The following is a 12,213-nucleotide window of genomic DNA, read 5'->3' on the forward strand; positions in this document are numbered from 1 at the left end:
CAAAAAAATAAACAATGTCCAGAACAATTCATTCTCTTTTATTTACACATTTAAAGTTGCATAAAAATAATGTACAGATTTTTTCTTTCCTTTTAAAAAATAAAAGTGAAAAAAGTTAAACAACAATATGTAGAAAAAATATATATTTTTCAATCATTCTCTCAAGAAGAGAAAACAGCCTGTCCATCCTCTCCCTACTCTCCTGTGCTCTCCTCGCCACTGCTTTCGTGCTGCTGCTGCTGGTGCTGGCTCCTCCTCACCGTGGGCACCCACTGCTGAACTGGGCCCTGAGGACAAACCAGGGCCAAGTTTCAGCAGTGGGTTTCCCACTCACACCCTCACCTGTCCCAGGACACTTGCAATCCTAAGGGCAGAGCAAATGAACCATGGCTTGTTAACAGAGGTGGGTAGTAACGAAGTACATTTACTTTGTTACATTTACTTGAGTACTTTTTTAGAAAAATTTTACTTTTAAGAGTAGATTTGAATGTGGGTACTTTTTACTTTAATTCGAGTACATTTCTAATGAAAAAACTGTACTTTTACTTCGTTACATTGGGCGACGTTCCTCTCGTTACTTTATTTTAATGCAATATGTGTTGTTAAATGTGTAGTTTATTCCAAGCGCGCTGTATCTTTTTTTCTGGACTTGAGCGATGCTCAATTCACAAATGAATCACTCTTTTGAGTCGATTCTGTTCAAAGACTTCATCAAACAAGTTCAGATCTGTCGAAGTCGGTTCGCGAATCAGTTTGAATGATTCTGTTCAGTTCCCTGCACGCGCTGAATCATCTGAAGCGATTTCAATTCACACTGGACTCGGAGTCGTAACAGGAAGATTTAATCACATCAAGAGCGTTAGATGAAGTGGCAGTGGACCTACAGTACAGTCAAGTGAGAGCAAATCTTCAAATGCATCATATTTTTGCCAGCGATGAAGATCTTTATTAGTTGAACATCTTCGTAAGCTGTCTGTGAATGAATGATTCCACAGGAGTCAGGACGATATATTCGATTTCATTTCACTCAGGTAATACATTTTACAACCAAACAGATTATTACGCCACGATACTAGAAAGTATGACATTACCCGTTCCCTTTCAAGGGAACTCGCGTTGCGTTGAAACTGACGCTATGGGGAACGCTTTGCGTGATGACGTCTTGAAGCACATGTAAAATCAGTCCAATGGTGTGGCGGAACGTCAGAGGCGGGTGACGTCACGTACCAGGAAGCTATAAAAGCCGGCCCGAAACAGAAAACGGAAGCTTTCTGAGTCTTCAGTTGCGCTCTGTGTGAAATCTGTCTCTGTATATTTGGTGTTGTCTGTCTATATCATATATATATATTAGTGGTGGGCCGTTATCGGCGTTAACGTGCTGCGTTAACGCGAGACTCTTATCGCGCGATAAGAAAAATATCGCCGTTAATCTATTCTCCAAGTTGGGTTGGGAGATGGCTCTATACTACACAAGCTATGATGACGCAATCTACCCGCGGCCGCGAGGTAAACCCGGCTGCAACGCATATTCGCCGTCATCTTAAGTAAACACGGCTGAACGTGAAAGCTGGTGAAAAAGATAGGTGCAACATCCATTATTTGGACTTGGTTCGGGTTTAAGCCGTCAGACGAGCAGCAGCAAACTATATACAGAGTGTGTGGGGTAACAGTTCGGTAAGTTAACACACGACTAATCCGTTCTACCACCTCAAATTCAAAACGAAACATGATATCACTGAATACCAGCGCGCGCGTATTATTCCCATTCCAATATATCTTAGTGGTGTAGCACATAATCTCGATTTTAAGAATCGTTGTTGTGTTTCTTTTTAACTGAAAAGACATCAGTTAGACAATATTCTAATTTTAAATTTGGGGTTTCATAAGCTCCAAGCCATAATAAACATTAGACCTACTTAAGTCTCTGCAGCTAGTGTACTTACATTTTATTTATCTGCAAAATTATGTTGTATACTTACAGTTTTGCACAATATATGTTCTCAAAACTACATACACCCTTTAAAAAAAAATACATTTAGCAGTTGTTTAGCATGGGTCTGTGTAATCTGTTCTGAAATGGTTTTATTATAATATACTGTATATCGTTATCGCAAGAGGCTGCAATGTATATCACAATATAGATTTTAGGCCATATCGCCCATCCCTAATTGATAGCCTATAGTAGTTGATAATAACATAGGCCTACCTAATGTTGCCTACGGACGGTAACAGTACAGTAGTAACCTTTTACAGTCTATGAGTAGAACAGCTTTCTCAAGCAGTTTGTGATGCATTTTGGAAACAGGAGATGAGCCCCTGGTCTAATGCGCCACCTGGCTTGAGAAACCCGTTCTCAAAGACTTACTTTTATAGTCATTATTTGGGTAGCACACATATTCTGAATGCCTTCGGCAGAATTCAAATGAGCCATTTTAATCTAGATTAATCTAGATTAATTTCAAAATTAATCTAGATTAATCTAGATTAAAAAAATTAATCTATGCCCACCTCTAATATATATATATTCAGTATGGCAAGCAAGCAGCAGTTTAGAGTGTGTGTCCATCCCTGCCCGCGTTATTTAACGGGAGGTGATACTCACACTCTTTGTGTTGTTTGTTTGGGTGAGGAGCATGCCCAGTCAGCACTCGAGGGTGGTGACTGTGTGCATTGCGACGTGCTTCCATTGCGTACGCTCCGATCCCGCTTGGCTCGGTTCAATCCCGATCGCGTTCCCCAGGGCTCTGGTCCCGCCGCTGCCGAGGCACGGCGTCAATCACAGACCTGGGGTTCGCAAATGGATCTATCAGTGGATGTTGAGACGGGCTCTGCCTTATCTCAGCCTCCTTCTGATAGATCCAGTGCCTCTCATCAGGGTGTGGAAGCACGCGTTGCGGTTTCTTCCCCCCCGATGGAGGCACCAATACTGCAATTGTCCAGCTCTGAGGAGTTGGACGTTGTTAGTATTGACGCTGAGTCTGAGGATTCGCCACCTCAGTCTCATGCGTTTGAGGAATTGCTTGACGTTATCACTAGAGCGGTCGAGCGATTATCTATTGAGTGGCCAGAAGATAGGCAGGGCGCTCGTTCGAAAAGCAAGCTCGACGAGCGTTTCCTGCCATCTCGTGCACAGCCTCAGCGCAGAAGCCCTCCCATTTTTTGGAAACCAGTGTCATATCGAGTGTATACTGCACAAACATCACACTATTCATCCATTCACAATTATAAAGAGCATGGTTATGGGGAGATGCCGAAGGTGGAAGAGACGCTCGCGAGCTATCTCTCTCCAGCAACGGCATCTTCTCTGAAGGCTCCTGCACTTCCATCCAAGCCAGTAAAATTTACATCTTCCCTGGTTCATAAAGCTTATGCCGCCGCCGGCCAAGCTGCAGCGTGTTTACATACAATGTCTATAATGCAAGCTTACCAGGCTGAGTTATTGGGTGATTCTGAGGAGGGCGGGGGTATTAGTGCTGATACGGTGTCTGGACTACGTAGAGCCACAGATTTGTCTCTCAGGGCCACCAAGGAGACGGCTAAATCCATCGGCCGCTCTATGGCAGCCCTGGTGGCTACTGAGAGGCATCTGTGGCTCAACTTGAGTGACATAAAGGACAAAGAAAAACATGTTCTTTTAGATGCACCAGTATCCACTCAAGGGTTATTTGGAGATGCAGTTAACAGTGCTGTAGCTAAATCACAAGAAGCTTCAAAACAGGCAGCTGCACTTCAGAAACTTCTCCCCCGCCGTTCTTTCTATGAGGCTGCTGAGCGGGAGCAGCCTCACTCCTCTAAAAAGAGCGCTGAGCACCGTGCCACTCAGAAACAGAGCGTTTCCTCCCGGGGAGGGCGCTCTCAAACCCAGCAGTCTTCGAGGGGTAAAACGGATCTGCGGACCGTTATTACCGCCAAGAAGGCTGCTGGGAAAAAGTCCCGATGTCCGAGGGCTCAGGACAAATGAGGGTAGTCCCCCCCGAAGCAGAGCGGTCAACACCTCTTTTTACGGTGCCCGTCTCTCTTCGGTGCCCTCAGGGGACCGTTCTGCCAACCCTGCCGCCTCCGGTGTTTCAGGGCGCAGCGGTCTCCGGCGAGCACATATCTCAAGGACCACCCGGAAACGTAGTGGCCTCGGGATGCCCGCCCCCTCTGAGGAGGGTGCTAGAGCAGTCTGTTCGGTCGTTCCCTGCCGGTGCGCCGTTACAGGGCGACGAACCGACTACTCAACAGCAACAAAATCCAGAAACCAGTCTCGAGAGGCTGGTACCTCTAGTAGAATCTTTGACAGCGTGGAAGCTACTGTCAAATGTTTCTCGTTGGGTCCTGCAGACCGTGGAAAAAGGGTATCAGATACAATTCAAGAAACGCCCACCTCGGTTTATGGGGGTCCTGCCCACAGTGGTGGGCCCCGAGCAGGTTCTGGTTATGGAACAGGAAGTAAACACTCTGTTAGAGAAAGGGGCCATAGAATATGTACCTCCCTCCAACAGGGAAACCGGGTTTTACAGCCGGTACTTCATAGTTCCAAAGAAGGACGGGGGATTGCGTCCCATTTTAGATCTTCGAGTTCTGAACGAGTCAGTCATGCAGCTCAAGTTCAAAATGTTAACATTGAGACAAATCGTGCCACAGATCAGGTCCGAGGACTGGTTTGTCACGATAGACCTCAAGGACGCATATTTCCATATTTCCATCCGTCCGTGTCATTGGAAGTTCCTGAGGTTTGCTTTCGGGGGCAAAGCATACCAATATCGAGTTCTTCCATTCGGCCTGGCTTTATCACCCCGCACTTTCACCAAATGCGTGGATGCAGCTCTGGCGCCCTTGCGCCTTCAGGGTATTCGCATATTGAACTACATCGACGATTGGTTGATTTTAGCTCAGTCGCATCAGGAGGCGATTCGGCATCGAGATGTCGTCCTCGCCCATATGAAAGAGCTGGGGTTACGGCTGAACGCCAAGAAGAGTGTGCTTTCTCCACTTCAGAGGACCACTTTTTTAGGCGTGGTTTGGGATTCAGTGTCGATGCAGGCGCGCCTGTCACCGCCACGTGTAGATTCCATCCTTGCAGCTGTGAAAAGTGTAAAGCTAGGCCAGCTACTCACTGTCAAACAGTTCCAGAGACTGTTGGGTCTCATGGCAGCAGCTTCCAACGTGATACCTTTTGGACTACTGCACATGAGGCCCCTGCAGTGGTGGCTCAGGACCAGAGGGTTTTCCCCGAGGGGCAACCCATTTCGCACAATCAAGGTCACGCGGCGATGCCTACGTGCCTTGGTTATGTGGAAGAAACCTTGGTTCCTGTCCCAGGGCCCAGTGCTGGGAGCTCCTTGTCGTTGCAAACTGCTAACGACGGATGCTTCCCTCACGGGTTGGGGAGCGATCCTAGAGGGTCGCTCATCTCAAGGTCTGTGGGAAGACCATCATCGTTCCTGGCATATCAATCGCCTAGAGATGTTAGCTGTCTTCCGGGCTCTGAGGAGCTTTATCACAGATCTCAGGGGACACCATGTGTTAGTGCATACGGACAACACGTCGGTAGTCGCCTATATCAACCACCAAGGGGGTTTGCGCTCGCGCCCATTATCCAATCTGGCACGCCATATCCTCTTGTGGTCCCAGGGGAAGTTGCTGTCACTCAGGGCAGCCTACATCCCCGGGGTCCAGAATATAGGAGCAGACACTGTGTCGAGACAGGGGCCGAGGCCCGGGGAATGGAGGCTCCACCCCGATGTGGTGGAGCTGATATGGAGGGAGTTTGGCCAAGCACAAGTGGATCTGTTTGCGTCTCGAGAGACGTCTCACTGTCCACTTTGGTTCTCCCTCACGCATCCAGCTCCTCTGGGACTGGATGCTATGGTACAGACGTGGCCGAGGCTACGTCTGTACGCTTTTCCCCCAGTGGCTCTGCTCCCGGGAGTTCTGGAGAGAGTTCGCAGGGGACCGGGTTTGCCTGCTTCTTATAGCCCCGCGCTGGCCGGGCAGAGTATGGTTTCCCGATCTTGTGTCCCTCCTCGACGGGCATCCTCTGGAGCTTCCTGTCAGGAGGGACCTTCTGTCCCAAGCAGGGGGCTCGATTTTTCACCCCCGACCAGAACTGTGGAACCTGTGGGCTTGGCCTCTGAGGGGGCCCAGCTCATAGAGTCAGGTCTCTCAACTGAGGTTGTTGAGACCATTCTACAGTCCAGAGCTCCCTCCACGAGGAAACTTTATGCCCTGAAGTGGAGAGTATTCACTTCTTGGTGTAGTGACCGCCGGTTGGATCCAGTCAACTGCCCAATTGGTACAGTTCTGGAGTTCCTGCAGGACCGGTTCACTGCAGGTCTGACCCCGTCCACTTTAAAGGTTTATGTGGCGGCTATAGGTGCTTACCACATTCCTTTGGGTGGAATGTCTGTGGGGAAAGACCCTCTGGTATCTCGTTTCCTTCGTGGCACTTGGAGGCTGAGGCCTGCAGTTCGCTCTAGGGTGCCACCATGGGATTTGTCCATTGCGCTGCAAGGCCTTTCCCTGGCCCCCTTTGAGCCCATTGAGGAGGTTCCTGAGAAATGTCTAACTCTGAAAGCTCTGTTTCTTCTCGCCATTTCTTCTCTCAAGAGAATAGGGGATCTCCAGGCATTGTCGGTTGCTCCGTCATGCTTGGAGTTTGCTCCGGGTATGGTCAAAGCTTTTCTTCACCCTAGACCGGGCTATATCCCCAAGGTCCCCACTAATGTGGCTAGACCTATTGTTCTGCAGGCCTTCTGTCCTCCTCCCTTTCAAAATGCGGACCAGGAGGCGAATAATTTGCTTTGCCCTGTTCGGGCGTTAGACGCATATGTCCACAGAGCTGCCCTGTGGCGTAAGAGTGATCAATTGTTTGTTTGCTTTGGGTCCCCTAACAAAGGAGGTCCAGTGTCTAAGCAAAGGATGAGCAAGTGGGTGGTTGAGGCTATCTCACTTGCTTATGAGGCGGCTGGGCAGCCTTCTCCTTTGGCTGTCCGGTCGCACTCTACTAGGAGTATGGCGGCCTCTAAGGCCCTTATATCAGGAGTGTCTTTACAGGACGTTTGTGATGCGGCAGGCTGGTCCTCACCGCACACCTTCGTCAGGTTTTACTCTCTGGACTTAGACTCTACTCCAGGGTCTCAGGTTTTGTCTTCCTAGTGCTGCTCACTTGATTACACACAGGACAGACATTTGTAGCTATGGTGGCGTTGGTATAGACGTTCCCCATAGCGTCAGTTTCGACGCAACGCGAGTTCCCTTGAAAGGGAACGCCTCGGTTACGGCTGTAACCTCGGTTCCCTGAAGAGGGAACAAGCGTTGCGTCACCTTGCCATATCTCCTTCATGCCTGTCAGCACGACTTCAGACTCTACGAAGCTTTCGTTTTCTGTTTCGGGCCGGCTTTTATAGCTTCCTGGTACGTGACGTCACCCGCCTCTGACGTTCCGCCACACCATTGGACTGATTTTACATGTGCTTCAAGACGTCATCACGCAAAGCGTTCCCCATAGCGTCAGTTTCGACGCAACGCTCGTTCCCTCTTCAGGGATCCGAGGTTACAGTCGTAACCGAGGCGTTTTTTGGACATATACATTAATTTACATTAAATAAAGCTACCATTGTTCACAGTTTATGAACACCCGCCATCCCGCGGTATGTGTGTGTATTGCGCAGTGGCATGCGAACTCGACTTGAAAACGAATGCCTTTGCCTGCCGTAGATAGTTAACCAGTTAAAACATGCTTGCAGAAATATACATTTGATTATATTTTGGAGAACAGTCAGAAGAAGATTCGTCGATGTACTTTTTTTTTTGTGTGTTCAGGTTCAGTAGCAGTCATGAGCGCGAGCACATGTGAAGAGTTCTTAACTCTTCTCTGTCAATACATGCCTTTGAATGCAACACTCTGCAGATTCACTTTATTTCGACATTGTCTAATAATCCAAATGTAGTTGTATAAGTTACTATTATACAAACCAGAGGACAGGGAATGATTTTCGAGCTATACAGATGGCAGAAATATTGCTTACGTCTCTCTTCTGTTTTTGTTGCAAATATAGCTGATAATAATAGTCATTTAAATAAACAAAATCTAAATAATATCATTTTATATATATGACGACTTAAGAGGCAAAAGCCTCTAAGTACCATCTGAAATTTTCTTCTAAAAGAGCATTTTTATCAAGCTTGTATGTTTATGTTCACACTTAACCCTCTGGGGACCAAAAACGCACCCGCGCGTTTTGCTCGTTTTTTTTTTTTAGCAATGAAAAATAAACACAAAATGCTCTGTTAATTTTGATCTTTCATTTTCGTGTAATACATCAATCGATCCTGTTCAGTTTCTATTTTTTTTCTGTATACTCACAATACAAATAAAGTGTTTTGCTTTTTGACAAATAAAGAAAAACTAACATGATGCTATTTCTGCCTTCTCTCTGTCAGTAAACTCCCATTTGAAACGCGTTCGAAAATTATCTATAACTCCGCGAAAATTCAGTCAAACAGGCAAACAGACCCACGGGCATAAAGCTTGAGATCGCAGCTTTTAAATGAAGTAATTTATATAAAAAACAAATATTATCAGCTTCTGTAATCTGTATAAAAAGAGAGCGACTCCAGTCGAGCTCATTAGGAGCCATTCAAAAGTAATTTGACCACGCCCCGGAGAGCGCGTGCTATTCAAACGCAAATTCTGAGAACCATTTCAGTCTGTGAAACGCCCCCACATCAGCTGTAAACAAAGAGGCATAATATAGCCTACCTTATGGAGAAAATTTTCCGTGCTGATATGAGGAGCAGATCCCGCTGAGGAGTGAGGTAGGCTAAGTTATCCTTTCTCAAGTGTTAATGTGGAATAACGTTATGGAATAACGTTGTAGGCTTATGTAAACAAAAAGATGAATCGCGTTTCTATGAATCGCGCGTCTATTTGTAAAGAGTGTTTAGCCTAAATATGAATCGCGCGTCTGTGTGTGAAAGAATAAACTGCTTTTACAGTTACAGTTACTGCGTTACAGTCAGGCGAAGTATGAAAGACAACATTTTGTTGACTAGATTTGGGTACAGTTTTTACTGTAGAATATACTGTCACATCAAATAAGCTAACTCTCTATGTAGATTTGTTCTGAGGTGTCCTTTTAAAACACATCATTGCGTAATGTATGCATCATTGAATTGGCTTCAGCTGAATTCAAGAAGAGACTTTCATTGGTTTATTTTTATTTTTAAATGTGCCTACTTCGAATGTCCTTCATATCTGAGAGAACTCTTGGTCCCACGTAGTTCTTTGTATCCCCTTAGAGATATGCAATCTCTCGCCTTTACTGTACCAGGAATCTTTTCAGCCATTGGTCGTAAAACTTTTCACTACAAAGCTACTAGTGATTGGAATAATCTTCCTCTTTCTTTGAGGTCCATCTTATCTTTTCATAGATTCAAGTTAACTTTATTCCAATATTTGAACAATGTGTGTGCATGCTACTGATGTTGGACTGAATAGTAATGCTTGGTATTGTCTTTTGTTTCATGTAATTGTTGAATTGATCTACCTCCTGTGGATTCAACCTTGGTCCTTCTTATGTGACATCCTTTTGTTTATTGAATTTCTTGCATTATTGTTCCAATTGTATAATGAGGTAAATGTGATGTGTTTTTTGAGACAGTTATAACATGTCAGAGCTATGATGTGTCTTAGGTTTAGGGTAATGGTGTAGGCTGCCTAGTAACTCAATGGTTTTGAGCATTTGTTTTTTGCTTGTTTGTGTGTTTTTTTGTTTTGTTTTTTGTTTGTTTTTTGTTTTTGTTGTTGTTTTATGTCTGTGTGTACTTGGACCCTCTTGAAAATGAGATGTTGCATCTCAAGGGGCTATCCATTAATAAATTGAAATTGAAATAAGCTTTTCTGCTCATATATATAAAATACTATTTTGTCAAAAATAAAGTCATAGACTAAGATGTTCCAATGTTGGCTATATTCAAACTAATGAATACATAGGCTATGATAAAATGTAGGCCTATAATCTTTTTTTTTTTTTTTTTACAAAGAAAGAGTACTTTTTTGCAGAAATATTGCTGAAATTGTAATTATTGTTGTAATTGTAACCTTTTTAATAAAATAGCAAAACATATTTACAAGATAGATGTAAGCAAAATCTTAAATGGTCAATATAAGTCTTCTTCAAAATTTTGTCCTTGCATTGTGGCTCAGTCAGTGTCACACCTGAATGAATGGCTAATTATGCAGAGTCATTATGCAGAGTGGGTGGGACTAAGGTGTAAACTACTCCTCCCCCTCGCATATTGGCTTTCCAAGCAAAACCTGTTTTACACCATTTAAATCAATGTATTTTTTTTTTGTGAACGATAAAGCAAGACTATTTTCACATAATTTTGAAGCTAGAACTGAAAGGGACAACATCCATTAGTCAAAAGTCTTGTGGGCACATATTTTGTATGAGGTTTGTGGTCTTATTTCAGCAACTTTCATTTTTATTTTTTTAAATAACCACGCATAAACATTATTCTCTTAAAAATACAAACATCTACATACATGTTGCTCGCATATTATGGTAGGCCTGTTTGTGCTATATAGAGTGAATTTACACCTTTGCCATTAACATGTTTATAAATAACTGAAAAAAGCACAAATGTCAGAGCATGTCAGAACATCTCAAGGGCCCCAAAAACAGCTTGGTCCCCAGAGGGTTAACCCCCTGAGGTCTACGGTATCGCCGGCGATACCAGCTCGCTTTTTTTTTATTAGTGTAAAAGAAACTCATAAATACTCTGTTGACTTTGATTTTCCATAGGAGTTTCATACATCAATCGATTCTGTTAAATGTGTATTATTTTTGTGTATACTCACAATAAAAACAAAGTGTTGTGCTTTTTGCCAAATAAAGAAAAATAAACACGAAGCGAGTTCTGCCTTCTCTCTGCCAGTGTAGTCCATTCTGAAACGCGTCCGAAAATTAACAATAACTCAGCGAATACTCAGTCAAACAGACATACAGACACACAGGCATGAAGATTGAATTCTCGTCTTTTAAATGAAGTAATTTATATAAAAAAACAATTATTCTCATCTTGTGAAATCTGTATTAAAAGAGAGCGATTCCAGTCGAGCTCATCTCATCTCATTACGTTATAATCGGCCCCGCCCACGGAGAGCGCGCGCTATTCAAACGCAAATGGCTGAGGCAATCCTGTGAACGCCCCCATCAGCTCGAGAAAACACACAAGTTTATTTAGATCATTGTTTACACCGTCTTGCAGCGCTGTGAGGAATAATACTAATGGAAAATGTCCCTCAGAAGTGCGGGTATATCGAGGAGCGAGCTGAGGAATACAAGTAAGTTTTTTCCTTCTCACGTGAATTTCTTCACGTGGGTTTCTGTTTATGAATGAATAAACGGCATGAATGCGCGCTGTTTACCACAGCTGGCAAAGACAGTTTAAATTTAAATCGCGTGTGTGAATGAATGATGATGTTTTAGCAAACTGTATTGCTATACTGAGATAAGTAAACATCGACTGAATGTTGAAATAAAATGTAGGCTATTTGTATAAGCAACGTATTAAACTGCAAATTAACAATATGCCCTAATATTTCATGAAAACAACGTTACAGTCAGACGAAATATGAAAGACAACATTTTGTTGACCAGATTTGGGTACAGTTTTTACTGTAGAATATACTGCCACATCAAATAAGCTTTTGTTTAGCCATTTCTATATATAAAATACTATTTTTGTCAAAAATAAAGTCATCAACTAAGATGTTAGCTGTTCCAATGTTGGTTATATTCAAACTAATGAATACATAGATTAAATGTAGGGCCTATAATCATTTTTTTTTACAAAGAAAGAGTACACTTGAAATATTGTTGAAATTGTAATTATTGTTGTAATTGTAACCGTTTTAATAAAATAGCAAAACATATTTACAAGATAGATGTAAGCAAAATCTTAAATGGTCAATATAAGTCTTCTTCTAAATATATCTTTTGTCCTTGCATTGTGGCTCAGTCAGTGTCACACCTGAGTGAATGGCTCATCATTATGCAGAGTGGGTGTATTCTAAGGTGTAAACCACTCCTCGTTCACGCCCCCTCGCATATTGGCTTTCCAAGCAAAACCTGTTTTACATCAATTTAAATCAATGTATGGTTTTATGTGAACGATAAAGCAAGACTATTTTCACATAATTTTGAAGAAAAAACTATA

General features: G+C 43.5%; 2 protein-coding genes across 2 annotated transcripts in view; both read left to right on the forward strand.

Annotated features, from left to right (window-relative positions):
• LOC309492236 (uncharacterized protein) overlaps positions 1 to 12,213 on the forward strand; it is a 162,782-nt gene that overhangs the window by 113,645 nt on the left and 36,924 nt on the right. The window lies entirely within an intron of this gene.
• LOC309492160 (uncharacterized protein) overlaps positions 1 to 12,213 on the forward strand; it is a 129,813-nt gene that overhangs the window by 11,172 nt on the left and 106,428 nt on the right. The gene's annotated exons all lie outside the window — the stretch shown is intronic.

Source organism: Leuciscus leuciscus (genome assembly GCF_965113295.1).
Source record: "Leuciscus leuciscus genome assembly, chromosome: 1".
Lineage (NCBI taxonomy): Eukaryota > Metazoa > Chordata > Actinopteri > Cypriniformes > Leuciscidae > Leuciscus > Leuciscus leuciscus.